The sequence below is a fragment of the Myiozetetes cayanensis genome, unplaced genomic scaffold (assembly GCF_022539395.1).
Source record: "Myiozetetes cayanensis isolate MyiCay16 unplaced genomic scaffold, myiCay2020 scf7, whole genome shotgun sequence".
Classification (NCBI taxonomy): domain Eukaryota; kingdom Metazoa; phylum Chordata; class Aves; order Passeriformes; family Tyrannidae; genus Myiozetetes; species Myiozetetes cayanensis.
In genome coordinates, this window is record NW_026087964.1 from 29,202,752 (window position 1) to 29,218,085 (window position 15,334).

General features: G+C 36.8%; 1 protein-coding gene across 30 annotated transcripts in view; it reads left to right on the plus strand.

Annotated features, from left to right (window-relative positions):
- Positions 1–15,334, plus strand: part of SORBS2 (sorbin and SH3 domain containing 2) — a 155,189-nt gene that overhangs the window by 55,405 nt on the left and 84,450 nt on the right. For 2 of the 30 annotated variants that reach the window (XM_050337895.1, XM_050337900.1), the window contains exon 3: positions 12,745–12,887. The exons of the other annotated variants lie outside the window; for them this stretch is intronic. The gene's annotated coding sequence lies outside the window, so the exon portion shown is untranslated. The remainder of the gene's footprint in view (positions 1–12,744; positions 12,888–15,334) is intronic. 30 annotated transcript variants of the gene reach the window in all.

Below are 15,334 nucleotides of genomic sequence, written 5' to 3' on the forward strand. Positions count from 1 at the left end.
GGTAGTACTGCTTTTCTGAATCTCAACATCTCAAGTTTCTAGCTTGTTAGATAGTGTGTGGATTTTTGACAGCAACTTACTTGAAAAGCTTGTCAGCTCATATACAGTAAAAAAATTTTCACAGGTGAGAAATTTAAATCAGTGGAGAGGAGGGCTCTTCATTCCCCCATGTCTTAGTTCAACACTTGAAAAAAAAAAAAAAAAGCTTTTTACTTGTGTATGTGGTGATATTTATGTGACAGGTAACAACATTGATCTTCGTTACTTCAGTAAAAAAATGTTTGTACCAGTTTGTACTAAGTCCTCAAGGACCTAGTTCAGATACTCTGGTGATGGTTAGCTCTTAAAAGGAAATAATTTATATTTTAAACATAAAATTTATATTCTTATCATAAGCTGCTATGGTTAGGTTTTCAAAGCACAGAAGTTGATGAAGTACAGCAATGCAAGAATCTTGCTCATTTGCTTCAAGTACCTACTTCCACAACTGTGGTCACTGCCTTCACTCTTTTAGAATGTAAGTCTTTAGTTGTGGAATTATATATTTACTGGGGGAAAAGGAGTGACAGCTTTTGTTCCTTTGAGATAGCACAAACAAAAATGCTTTACCTCTGAATCTGACCATCTTCATGAAGTCAGGAAGCCATTAGATAAACTTGGTGATATGGAAATAGTACTTCTATATTGGGAAAAGATTGAACTAGCATAAGAAATTTGCATGGATTTGATAACTGTTGGTATGTACATTGCATTTTGCTCTTGTAAACTGTAGTGATGCATGGGAAAAAAAGGTGACAGAGTTGTTTTTTGATAGTGTTGATAGTTACAGCATTTTTGACACAGGTCACTTGAATTTCATAATAAGGTGATACTTTGGAGACTCTTGCTAAAATTTACTACAGAGCTTGTATTAAATCACTGAGCATGTTCTGTGTATGAAAATTTAATACAAATGCTGGTCCCTTGTAAGTGTATATTATCACAAAACAAAACTGTGAATAATCTGAAATGGCAAAACCCCAAAATTATTTTAGAGCCACTGACCAGATCTGCTTTGTGGCACTTTGTGGCACTTCTACAAGCAAGTCCTCCTAGGGCAACATTCAAAATATCACATGTACCTTCAGTATCCACTTTCTGTAGGCAGAAAGGTAAAACTTCTGTATCGTAATAGTTGTTCTGTCCCCTTCCATTTGCTGTATGGTAATAAAACGCTATATATGTATCACTCTCCATTAATGTTAACAGGCCTCTACAAACTGTGATTTAACCAAGAACATTAAGTGTAGCCAGCCACGTAGAGTTTACTTGTGACTTTTAATGTATAGTAGTAGTTTGTAGTTACATAGTCTCTTAAGGCTTATATTAAACAAAAAACCAAAACAAAACAAAAAAACAATAAACACTGTATTGTGTTCGGTGGCATAAGTTGGGAAAGAAATTCTGTAGTTTATAATGTCTGTTTACACAGGACTGTTCTTTCTGAAATATTTTTTCAGTAAATGTGCAGTGATTAAGGGGTTGGATCCTAAACTAGAGTAAAAGGGCACCATTGACCTCAGTTGAACTCCACTGGTTTATAACAGCTGGGGAAAATAGCAGGAAGTATTTGCATTCTTCACTATTTCCAAGACTGGAAGGTAGTGAAAAGAGCTGTGACCAGAGTACAAACAGAAAAAATTACAGGAGTGTTAAAGAAAATGTTGCATTTCAGTTTGGAGTAGGACTGTCTTTTATTGCTAATATTATCCAAATAGGCATTCAGTAACTGTAAAGACTCACTTTTTACTCTCAGGTCCTTTGAGCAGTGCTTGTGAACCATTTAAATGAGACTGATAGCCCACTCTTGTGCAGAACTTTGGAGATCATCAAGTAGAGGACTTGGTGCTGCATGCTCACATTAGTCCAGGGGTTCTCCTTGGAGGAGTGTAACATGCAGCACTTATATGCTTATGGAAATGAAGAGGCTTTATGCATGCATGAGCAGCTTTTGTACATGTGCAGGTATTTGGAAGAGGTTTGACTGATACTAGAAATGTGGTACTTCATGGCAGCCTTCTACAGCCACTTAATTGTGGTGGAGGATATGACTGAGATGCATATTTGTGTCTTTCTTACTCGTTAACTAGGTCATAGCTTCATCTGGTGTCAGTATTTTTAAAATCTGCTAAACTGAAGCAAATCATCGAGACTCTAAAGATACTGGATAGAGCGGAAGGTTGGATTGTATTTGCCAACCAGCACTGAGGTCATGAGAGACAATAGGATATTCAATATAAAATGGGTGTGCCAAGGACACAAGGGAACAGTTAATCATTTTTGAAACCTACAGTTCTGGTTCGCTTAATATTCAGAAGCATTTGCTGTTTCAGAGTTTGTGCACTTCATAAAAATTCAGTGTTTTTTGGATGACATGGCCTTGGCTACTAATTCACTGCTGATATATTCACAGGGTCTTATCTTTCCTTCTACTTTTTGTTTATGCTGATGTCACTCAGCTGAAGTAAGTGTGGAGCAGTCCTGCACTAGAGCACAGAGACATCCACAAAGGGGATCTGTCCTGCAGCTGTATTTCACCCAGGATTAAGAGAAGTTAAAAAGAAAGACAAAGTAGGAGAGCATTGAAAAACACTTGCATGACTCAGTATGACTTCTGCAGTCTCCTCTTCCCCCACCTCCAGTAAAAGTGTAAAACCAAATTCATCATCTGTTATCACTGCAGTGCAACAGCTTGCTTCTGTCGTAGAATGCTGAACGGTGAAATGCAGATGCAAATTTTCCCATTATTTTCATTGTGAGGAAGATGTATGACAACTCCAAACAAGCATCAATGTATGCAAAGCAAGAATGCTGGTGCTTTCATCTAATCATATACAGTGTCTGTGACTTCACCTTAGGAGTGAGTGTTTTAAGTAGGTGTAAGATAAGACGTGGTTGAAGTGGTCCTTTCCCCAGTGTTTCCCCCAGAATTCCAAAAAGTAGTAGCTTAGAAGCCTTTTATACTAGATTTTGCATCTGGACAGCCATTTTTAATAACTGCTGAGGGTTTAATTTTCAAATATGTACTTATTACATATGTAAATTTGGGACAAGTTATTATCCTCTGCACAGTTTTTACCCTCTTTTCATATTTTTATGCATCTGTGGTCCAGTTTGATTCACAAAATGTTTGTCTGTAACACAGGTTTAACAATATAGATTTGATTGTACAGTATACTTCTTTACCACCATGATAACCTTTGGAACAATTCCAAAGTGTTCTTCTCTTTTTCTGATGAATGTCCTACTGTCTTTGGTAAGACAGAGTCAATGTTTTAAAATACCGAGGCTTCACACCACAGTAGGAATGTTATGCAGCAGTGTTGTTTGCTTTTACTAATGGATCGAATTTGATGGCTGTTGTCAAAGCAACCTAAGAATGCATGTTATGGTTTAACCACAACCGGGAACCACAACCAGCTTACTCAGTTCCCCACTAGCAGGACTGAGGAGAGAATTGGAATGGTAAAAGCCCAAGAACGCATGAGTTGAGATAAAGACAATTTATCAGGGAAAGCAAAAGCCATGCATGCAAAAGAAGAAAAACAAGGAATTTATTCACTGCTTGACATCGACAGGCAGGTGTTCAGCCATCTGCAGAAGAGCAGGGCCCCATCACATATGATGGTTATTTGGGAAGGCAGAATCATGGAATCGCATAGTCCAGAGTGTTCAGAATGAGATGTGTTGATATTCTAAATGCTCACTGTTTTGTGCTATTAGCGTTTGCTTACCATGTGATGTAAAAATTTCTAGCAAGAATGATTTATCTGTTGTGCTGTCTTTCATTATAGTGGTTGTGTTGAGACAGCCAGTTCTGTAAAGTAGTGAGCATGTCTATTTAGGAAGAAATAATAAAATAATTAGACTGAAAAACAGTGTGACAAAATTAGTTAGAAAATTAGTTGTTAGTAAGTATTAAATATAGTTAGTAAAAATTAGTTAGAAAATACATATAAAACAGCCAACCCTTCCCCAAGCAACTAATTTTATTAAGTTACTGTGCTATATCAAAAAATACTAGATTCAAAACAATATATCACAGGTGGAGGTAATATAGAAAGTTTTTAAAGAGGAAGGTATAAATTATTCTAAATAAAAGCAGAATTTGTATAGTATAGATATATAGCAGAAGGGACAAGGAGAAAAACACAAAGCTTGTCTTCAGTTGAATCTGGTGGTTGTGTCATTATTTCTTTAAGGTAACTAATTCTAAATTAAAAGATGATTGAAGGCAGGGCACTGTTCCTGTGTCAGTAAATTGAGGTGAATCATACAGCAGAGGTACAGAGTTGAGTGCAGTTGTGTGGGAACCTATTACTTTGCATTACAGGAATGGTTCTGAATTTTCAGGAAGCATTCCTGACTTACTAAGCAAATCAAAACCTGAATGTCAATGTCAAATTTCTGTGAATGGAAAGACCAGATTAAGATAATTTTTTGAAACACTTAGTTTGTGTTGCTCTTCTGAAACAATTTACTGTAAACTAACTTATTTCTACATAAAAGCTTAGACTAGCCAAAAAATCAAACATGTAATTTGAGAACAAACAAATAAATTCAAAACAGGATCTCTCAGCCATTTTGTGACTTATGCACAAAATCATCTTCTAGAATTGGTACTCTTTTTTACAATCATTTTTCTTTGTAACAGCAGTTTTCTACAAAACATTGGGTTTGGATGATAATTTTGACCTCATCAAGTTTACAAGGGAGATACACAGTGTTCATTAGCAATAATCCTATAAGAAGTGCCCATTCTTCAGCAGCAGAGATAATGCTTAAAAAAGGGATTTTGAGTAACAGAGGAAGGCTTCCAAGGGATAGGACAGAATGAGATGAAATTATAGTCAAAATACTAGGAAACAGAGAGACATTCACAGATACAAGAGATGAAGTGACTTTATTTAGGAATATCTGAACCCATGCCACGGATAGTATTTAGAGCAAGTGGAGAGGAGAAAAATTATCTGAGATCATCTTCAGAAGTGAGGATAAGATGTCAGGAAAGTGAGACAGAGTGAGGTTAGAGACATTGTTGAAAACTGCATATGAAAAGGATTACAGCACAGAAAGAAGGGAAGTAGAGAATTTCAGGAAGAATGTAGAATAGGAAGAAAACAACAGGTCATTTATTCTCTAAACCTGTTATTTTCTCAAGTGGGTACTTTTTAATTATTTGAAATAGATATCAGTACACTAATTTGTCTTGATCCAAAAATTCCTTTCAAAGGCAGATCGATTTCTACATACTTTGCTTAGCATGGACATTCAGAATTAGCTCATTTTTTGATTGGAAGTACTCATACCATTTCATTTAATTGGGAGAAAGAGCATCTTACTATTTCAAATTTTAATGATCTTCAGGTGAAGTACTTACATGCCCTGGGACCAATTGTAAGGTGATGGCTTTGTGGAGATATTAAAATAGCTTTTTACATTTTAAAAATGTTTCTTTTTTAAGCATCTGGATTCTTGTATTCTGTGTTTAGTAAACAGCACCAGCAACTATAAATAATATAGTTATGGGGCTATATGAAAATGAACTGTAAGGAATGAAGAAGTAGTTGTGTTTTCAGTTCATTGGCTTTATTAATTTGACAGCTTTTCACAGGTAGCTATTTTGTGAGTTCAGGAAATTTTAAGACTAGATAGCGTAAGGTCTTTACTGGAGGAAAAAGATGTGTGTTTAAAAATAAATACAGTGTGAGTTTAAGCCTTTTTCCCATTCTTTCAGAAAATTCAGGTGAAATAAAAGCCACTGAATTTCTTAGATATGATTTAACATTTGTCCCTTAAATGTTGAGTTCTTTAAGAAAGAAAAAGCTTAATTCTCTACCCATCTGCCATACAGTTTCATGTGACTATGCAGTTTTGGATTTGAATGATTGTGAAATAATAAGTTCTAAATAATGCTGCTATAAGGCAGACTATTAAATATAAAAATCATTAAAAAGCAGGTGTAGAATTTACTGATGAGTTCCACAGTTACCATATTTTCATAAATATAGCCCCATGACTTTTAGAAGATGCTTAAAAATTTACCAATCTTCTATATAGGAGCACCATTTGTAAGATAATTGAAAATTTGCCTATTGCCTCAGCATAGCTTGGCATTACTCTTCTGTCTGCATAAAAATCTGGATATGGTAATTTTAAAGATTCTGTACTCTATTGTGAGGATCTCTGGGCTGCTGCCCAGTAACTTACAAATAACTTATGAGTTATGAGAAACATCCCAGAAAGTTGCTGTGGAAACCAAGAACTGCCAGAGCACCCTGACACTTCTTCCTGACAAAAATCTTGTGGGTTTTCATATGGCTAAGCTGAAAGGAGAAGGTGACAGGCTGCCATGACAGTAGTGAAACGTACACTGTTCCCACCTCTCATCGGTATTTGGAATTTCTGAATCCTGTTTAAAATTTCTGATTTTTATACAGTTGTAAGTGAAAGCAACAGAATGGAAAGTCTTACCCATGTTTCTCAGTCACTGTAGTTTGTTGATAGTGAGAATCTGTTTACAGTTAAATTTCCATTTTTCAAGCTATTTGAAATAGCTCTTCAGGGGAAAAAATTACTGTAAGTTGTTATGCCACTTAGCAATCAGTGTATTAATTAAAATGATGGAATGTCATTACCTTAATGATATTTTCTTCTTCTGAACACTCCTAAACAAAAGCATGCCTGCGTGTTAACTTCTGCACATTCCTGTAAAATTCATGTGTTAAAGCTGAAGCCTGTCTCCTTGTCTCATGCTTGTGGGTTGGCATACAGTTGAAATCAGTTGTGCTCTACATAGCAGAGGAATTTAATGAGCAAGTAACAGTGGCTTTTGAAATGACACACTGCAATGCACTGTATGGTAGGTGGCTGTAGTTATAAAACTATAATTAAATGTGTGGGAACTGAGAACATCTGCTAAGGGAATGCCAGCTTAAAAGAAAAAACCCTAAAAATTCCTAGTGTTGTAAAACTAGCATTAAAATATTACGTACACCAGATTAAGCTGAGGACATCATTTTAATAATTATATTAAGTAAACTGGGGAGAGTACATGAAGGAGAATATTCTGCCATGCTGCATTATGTCATCTATCCTCTTTTTGTTATTCACACTGCATTTTTTGAGGTTGAATAGCTGGTATTACAGCAAGGCATGTAACTGATCTACATGTTTTCATGAAACAGATACCATCTCATATGCTACCACTCCATGAATTAGTTGAGTGACGCTTACAATGCAGAACAATGAGCCCTAAATAGCACTTGAGATGGTGTCAGAACAGGGGCTGCCACAGGTACATTTAAACTAATCTGATAACCTCGATGTAACATTGAGTTTGGAAGCAGTACTAAACCCACTCAATCCTGCTGGCATCAGTGCTCCTGGGAATGTACTCTTGGCAAAATTTCACTGGGTATTTAGAAAGCAAAGCAGACAATGTATTGTGATAGCAATGAAAAAAGCCATGTCTTAAAACTTAAATATGTTCAATCATTTTGTTTAGAACTGCACTTCTGGTCTCTGTTAACTAGCTGGAGCAGACTGATTATCTATTTGACTGTTATTGTAATTTCCTGTTTTAAGATGGTCCTGTTTCTTGTCAAAACTTAGAGGTCATGAATTTACAATATAATGATTTTTTTCATTAAAAATTCTGGTCACCGGTAGTTTAGCAAATTTTGGATTCACTGGGTGGAATACAGTGATAAACTTTAAAACAGCTTTGTTAGGAATGTGGTCTTTCCCTCCCATTGCAAAAATTGTGCACCACTGAAACATCTGTTTGCAGGTGCGCAGTAGAGATGTGGCAAAAAACAGACTCTGAAAATCTGTTCCAGTGGCACATGAATGCAAAACTGGAACTGATTATTTGAATGCTTCTAAGTGTCAGGGGTACTATAGGGGACAAGTGAGATTATTCATGTAGTTGATACTGCAGTGCATGCTACAGCAATCTGAAAGTGAGTTGCCAGTGTTTGCTATTCTTTCAGACACGTTATAGACCAATCTTTGCAGAGGAAAAGGCTGCCTAGCTTGAAGATTGAGGAAATAAGAGCAGTAGACTGTGACAAATTGCTTTCGGCAGGGGAAGGAGGAGTTTGGTTTGGACAGTAGTGGCAGAAAAACTGGTATTTAAGTGAGTTAAACCAATGAAGATAAGACTGTCTAGGAAGGGATCTGGGGCTGAGAACTGAAAAGGCAGAGCTTTGTCTAATGGCTCTAGAAAAGTGATTTGGGTGTCCCTGTGGTGCCATATAACGAGACTTCAGTGTTTCTTCTTCCTTTCAGAAGGAAAGAAAATCTAGAAGGTGATATGAGAACAAATGACATTAGCATTGTGAAGGCTGAGGGTAGGAAATGCCAGCTAACTCTACCTTTGCTGCTTCAGCTTGTTCCCTCTTTGGGGATGCAATTATTTCAATAGTTTTGTATTTGCTTGTTTCTGCAGATCTGTGGCCTCATCCAGAACACAAACTGTATCTCCTCAGGGGATGCAGGAGTAGGTTTAGATAAGGAATGGAATCAGTAGCGGACTCTTTAGGATCCTTCTTCCATTTGCTGACACAGTTTACATTGGTATTAGGAAATTAGGAAACTGAAGACTTATTCTGGTTTGTGCCCCTGACACTTTGTTCCTGTGGTAGTGGGTGTTGTGTATTATTGTGGAAGAGCACGGAAAGCTCTCACCTGTGCATGGCCAGCAGGTAGATTCCATCACACTGCATAGCCCGTGCCTGATAGGCATGTGGAAAAGAACCATTTTTTTCTCCTTCATGTTCTTAAGTGTGTTCTGAGCTGCTTTGTAAATTCACGTTTGCCTTTGAGTAATTTGTCAGCCTGTCAGGTATCAGGCAGTATCATTCAGGCTTGTTGTGTGCTTGCTTGTTCTTTTACAGATGTTTCTGTCAAATACTGGTTTTCTCTGATTTAAAAATTTAGTTTTCTTTCAACATTTCTGTAAAGACTGAACCCTTTTTGTATGCCATCTCTCCTCATTGTTTCTATGCCACTGCTTAATCTTTTTGAGTTTAGTTTTAAACTAAATTTGCTTTTAGACTAGATTTAGACTGATTTGCTCTAGGATAAGTAAAGGATGTTCTCAGTAGCAGAAATCTTAAACATGCTGGTGAACAACTAGGAATTGAGAGGGAGAGAGAAAGATAACCATACAATCTAAAAGTTAACTAAATGTCTAGAACTTTTGTAAGTCAGTTGGCAGATACTTAATTACACGAGTTTACTGTGCTCAAACTACAGTGGTTACTAGTTCTTTCTTTGGCTATTTATATTAGGAAGAATTGTAGTTTGTTGGGTTTTTTGTGGTATATAGCATTGAGGCAAGTTGGATTTCATTAAGTCTGAAACCAGCTGACATGTGCATGTATTCATACTATAAACACTAGAAGTTGCATTATTTTGAGGTGTATTATATGGAGGAGTGAAGCTGTGTGAAATGAAAATTGGTGATTGTGCCACTTGGGAAAAGGGAAAATATAGTATCAGCAAAACATTCAAATTAAAGGTTGCAAGGCTGATTATTCTGGTTTTCACATGTTGTACATAAGTAGTTTTCCTTTGCTTTGAGAGCACATATTATTTATTTCTGCTGTTAAATATCTTCTTTCCTGTAGACAGTTAAATCTAATGGGACTACAGGTATGCAAAGTAGTGCTAAGATTCTTCAGAAATGGCAAAATGTGCTGGGAGTTAACGAGACAAACAGCATGGTATAAGGAAGGCATTATAGCAAGGAGAGAAGATAGAAGTTGACTTGCTTTGAAGCCTCTCTCATTGAGGAGATCTGCAGATGTACCAGCAAAGCTAAACTGGAAGGTGGGACTCAAGGAAGAAGCCTGACATGCCTCCTCTGCTGAGAGGTCCTTGAAGTAGGTGTGGCACAAGTATTCTGTTCTTCAGGACCAGAGTAGAGCTAATCTGAAGTCAAGACCCTCTATGGATGTCAGGCTTTGATACCTACCCTTTTGCTGTAGAAAGTTATTCCTCCTTGCTAATGCTGAAACACACTTTGGAACTGAATTACACCAAGGCTGTTCAGTGACTTCCAACTGTATTAGTCATCAGTGCATGCAGAGCTTGGAATGAATATAATGGGGAAAGCTTGAGTTCAATTCTGCACCTTTTTAGACAGCAGAAATCTTTTGGTTATTTTTGTTGTCTGCCTGGTATCTAACAAGGCAAATTAAACTGGGGTCAGCATGGAAGGGAGTTCTGTGGCTGGGATTATGAACTATGAGCATTTATCCACACAGAGCTCCTAATTCTTCCTTCCTGTATGAATTCACTTATATCTAATAATGGTAGAATATATTGCCCATTTGGCTTTGATAAGGTCTGTATTCTCCATGGGAATTCCTCATGGAACTTGTAAGCTTTCAATGGTACCGAGTACATGTCTGTCAAATGTAGCCAATATTGGCCACAAGTTTTAAGTACTCTGTAGGGCTGCTGAAAGGTTTCCTGTGCAATCTCTTCCATTATTATCTTAGCAAATGATAAGGATTGAAATGTTTCAGTTAATATCTTCTTAGTTTTTTAAGTTATAGGTATTCTTTCTGGTTTTATGAGCAAGCTACAAAAAGTTTCAAGTCAAATGCTGCTGCTTCAACACACTTGTAAGAATATTTTAAGGAGTCTTATATCACCCCACACACAAGTCTGACTCTGTTAGCTAGGTGTAACATTACCTAGTAGTTCAGGGAGGCATATTTTAATATACCAACAGAGGGAAACAGAAATGGATTTTTCTTTCGTGAATTAACACTATTTCCACTGATTTTGTTGGGAATGACTCATGGGAGGAAAAAAGCCCCATTGGAAAGAATTCTATTTAGGTGAGGATTTATGCATGTTTAGTCTCAAATTGAGGCATATTTTATCCAAGGTAGAAAAGAGCAAGAATGCATTGTTTGTCATACTGTATAAAAATGGAAAATTAGTTAATATTTGAAGTCTTCAAGTAACCAGAAGTTTGCAAAGTCCTAGAAAAAAAGTGATGGAACTCAAACTTTTGCATGTTCCTAATACCTTTGGTAGCTACTGCAGTCTAATGAACCCAAATTTAACCCTCAAATGATGTATTTTTAACAGGAACATATTTTCAATGATATTTGTTTGTTTTGAGAAAGATGAAGAAATAGTTGGGTATTCTGGGATTATTTGGATCTTCTGGGAAATAAAATTTTAAAATAAAATTTGAAAGAATGCCTAAAAGATTTGACAGGTGAATTCTGGATACCATTGTTAAATACTGTATTTATTAAAAGACAGATAATGATTGGCACTTCCTAATCAGACTTCTTTTGTATCAGTAGTTTCTAGCTTTCCAAAGAGTGATCTAGAAAGCTGGTGTGTTACGTGTTATGTATTCCCCTTTCCACTAAGGAGAAGATTGGACAGGCTGTGTATACCAGAGTACTAAGCTAAGGGCCACAATGACCCCTGTCTTCTTCCCAATCTCTTCCTAAACAGCTGTGCCCCAGCAGAACTGCCGTGCTACACATCCCGAATGAAATAATATGTAAATGAATGCCACAGGCATCCATCTCCCATATGGATTCCGCCTGCCTGTCAGGGGCTCCTTGATGTGTCTGTGGCATCTAACTTTACCTGACAAGGGAACTTTCAGAAGGGCTAAGAACTTAGATGCATAATGTGTTTTTAGGCACTTTGTCTTATGGTGGAGCTTTTTGACACTATGTGTGGGGACACTAATGTACTACATATCTACTTCAGTGACATGCTCTCAAACAGTAATCTTAAATCATTTCCAGCCTATGAAATGAGTTCATTTGAACAAACGCAATTCCTGTAAAAAAGAGCAAAGGAGGAAGACAAAAGCAGGGAACAAAAATAACCACCACTAAAGGCTAGACATTTGTAATTTTATATTATTAAAAACAAAAATAACCACCACTAAAGGCTAGATATTTGTAATTTTATATTATTAAAAACAGTAGTAGATGCCTGGGAAAATGGGTAAGAAATGTGAATTGCAGTCAGCAAGTTAATGGAAATTTTCTTTTAACCTTTAGTCAGTTAAAGGAGCTTTTCTCCTTTTTTATTTACATTTAAGCAATAAAAATAATAAAAAAATCACAAACACCACAAGCACGACCGGAATTATTAACAAAATTTTCTCTAGTGGTAGAGGAGGAGATGCAGAGTATCAAAGCAGCAGTTTGTCCTCCTCCTTCCTTTTGCAGCTGTAAAAATAACCAGGAAAATGTACAGAATGTTGTCAGCTTGAATAACTTCCTTGGTATCCTCTTATACTTGCAGTTACATTTTAGGAAAATGTTCTGCTACTGAAGCGTCTGAGAAGTATTTTGAGGTGACAGCAAATACCTATTTAGAACCAAGTGCAGAAATTTGACTTAAGTTTGCTTTTCATTTCATAGCAAGTCAAAATATATATCTAGTAAAAAATCATGCTATCAACAGGCAAAATTTTAAGCTTCAAGTTTTTTCTCTAGGGAGAAATACTTAAGTTGTGAACAATTTAAACACAAGTGTTAGAACTTTTTCTACTGATGCTGCATGCAGTAATGAAGATTGCCGTAAGGAACAGTTTAGGAACATATAGTCTTTGCTTATCAGACATTTAGTTAACTTTATCTGTTTCATGAAGAAACATGAGAAATGAAGAGATAATACCAGTTTTTCTTATTCTTGCGTTTATAGCATTCTCAGAAAAATCACATTAGGAAAAGTGTGTAAGGAAAGAAGTTCCTCTGTCATCAGATTTATTCCTCTGCCTTCAGACAGTCACACTTTCACATACACTTGTCAAGTTCTGGATCTTAAGTCTGACCACAGCACTCCCGGTAAGTGCTTCAGACTTTAACTATTGTCATGAATAGAAGCTATCTTATGATTTGCAATTTACATTTAAGATACATTAAATGGTTAATAGGACCTTTATTCCCCCCACTTACATCCAATCTCTTTATGTGCTTATAGAGAATGATGATCCTGTGATGGATTCTGCTGTGTCTGATGCTCTTTGAACATTTGCTCATAGAAACTAGAACCATTTATAGTTTCAAAAACAAAATCTTAGCAGTGTGTTAAATAACAATGTTAGTATTGTATATACTGAAGAAATAGGCTTATATATCTGATGTGCTGTAAGTTAGATATCAACCTAAGATAGTTTGTAAGTAATAGTGTGGGCAGATGATTCAGGAAACAGAGCTTTTGAAAGGTTCTTGAAGAACAAGGCAATAAGTTACCTTGTCTGGTAAGTTGACAAATTTTTACAGATTTCCCTGGTCATGCACTTACTGCTACTGAGTACAATGTGACTTACCTATTGCATTCCAGTAGAGTTTATGGCCATGCACAACTTATTCAGATGTCCTAATTGTTGAATGACCTGATCAGTACAATTGCAGATAATGTAAGTAACACGTGTACAGTAACATCACACCTAACATGAGGATGTCTTCACAATCCTGTAAGCAAAACTTAAAATTACAGAAACTATGATGTCAGTTGTCTGTCCTTGATCACCTATCTGAAAATAATTTAATTAGAACTGGAGTATTCAGCTCCTTATAGGGTGAGGTAATGTGATCTGGGGCAAACAGTATTTATGCTTATCTTTAAGCATAGAAATACTTCTGTGGGGCCTTCATAAAGCATATGCCTTGCTGGGTTGGATGTTAGTGCAGATACCCTGCCATTTTGTTGTCTTCTTGTTGCATCGTAATGAAATTGGAGGAACTATTTCTGTACCTTCTCCATTTTTCATTATAGACAATGCCTACCTATGCTCCATCAAACATTTTTTCATAGAAACAATACATTTGCATATAAGCCTTCCTTCTACTTAGAGGCTGGCAGGAGAGACATCTGCTCCCGAGGCAGCTTCAAGACAGTTATTTTTTGTGTGAGTCCTTGTCACCACAGCCTAAACATTGTGGTGTTTATCAAGTTCTCATTGCATTCTCATTGCCATGTCATTCTGCTAACAGTAAACATCTGAAAGAATTTCTTTTAAAAATTGAGAGAAATAAAATAATCAGCTTCATTGTCCTTTCAGAACTAATACTTCATAATTTTTTTTTTACCTGCTTCATTGAATGTATGAGTTGGCATATGAAGTATACTGATCTGTTGCAGACGTAAGAGCAGTAGTGCTGTGCAGAGTCTTAATGATGTGGGGTAAAATTTATTGCTACGTGCATATTTGGGTATAGAATCCTGCCTGGAAATAAATATGTGTTTGTAGATCCCCTGCAATGTTTAAACTGAATAATCAATCACTCACTGACTTCACTTCTTAACTTTGCAGATATTTTCTTAAGGAAACCTGCCAGATATTTTCTCTAGGCCAACCTGTGAAACTGGCAAACAACATTAATCAAAGTCTGAACACTCCTTCTCAGACAAGTCTGGAAAGCTCCTGCCCTCTCCAAATATCTGGGCATTGCTCTCTAGCTAAGACAATGAAAATCTATCCTTTTCCAGCCAGACACACACATCTATCCTGCTGTTGATCCATCTGCACTCTGTGTTGTAAGCCAATTGCTCCTCTCACCAAAGATCCTTGGAATAGAATTTATTACAAAGGACGGTAGCTATAAAGAGCACATACTAGGATTAACTTTAGAATTAATATAAATCCTGTATCAAAAAATACATCTTAAACCTGCTTTTTATAATATCTTATGTGAAATGGCAAGGAGTAAAGAACAGGTAACTTAGAATCACAGAATGGGTAAGGTTGAAAGGGACCACGGGGCGTCATCTGGTCCAACCTCCCTGCTCAAGCAAAGTCATCCTAGAGCACGTGGCACAGGATTGTGTCCAGATCATTCTTGAACATCTCCAGCGAGGGAGACTTCACAACCTCTCTGGACAATCTCTTCCAGTGCACAGTCACCTGCATGGTAAAGTTCTTCCTCATATTCAGTGGAACTTCCTGTGCATCAGTTTCTGCCCATTACCTCTTGTCCTATTGCTTGGCACCACCAAGAAGAGCCTGCATTCATTCTCTTGACACCCTCCCTTCAGATACTTATAGACATTGATGAGGTCCTGTCTCAGTCATCTCTTCTTAAGGCTGAACAGGCCCAGCTCCCTCAGCCTTTCTGTGTAAGAGAGAAGCTTCAGTCCTTTGTCACCCTGTCTTTTATGCTCTGATTCAAAACAAACCAAACAAGGTAACTTATCACCTTGATCTTCAGGAACCTTTCAAAACCTGTAAAAGCAAGGAGGCAACTAGCATTCTAGACTGTGCCCACTGTAGCTACACAGTTAGCAAGCC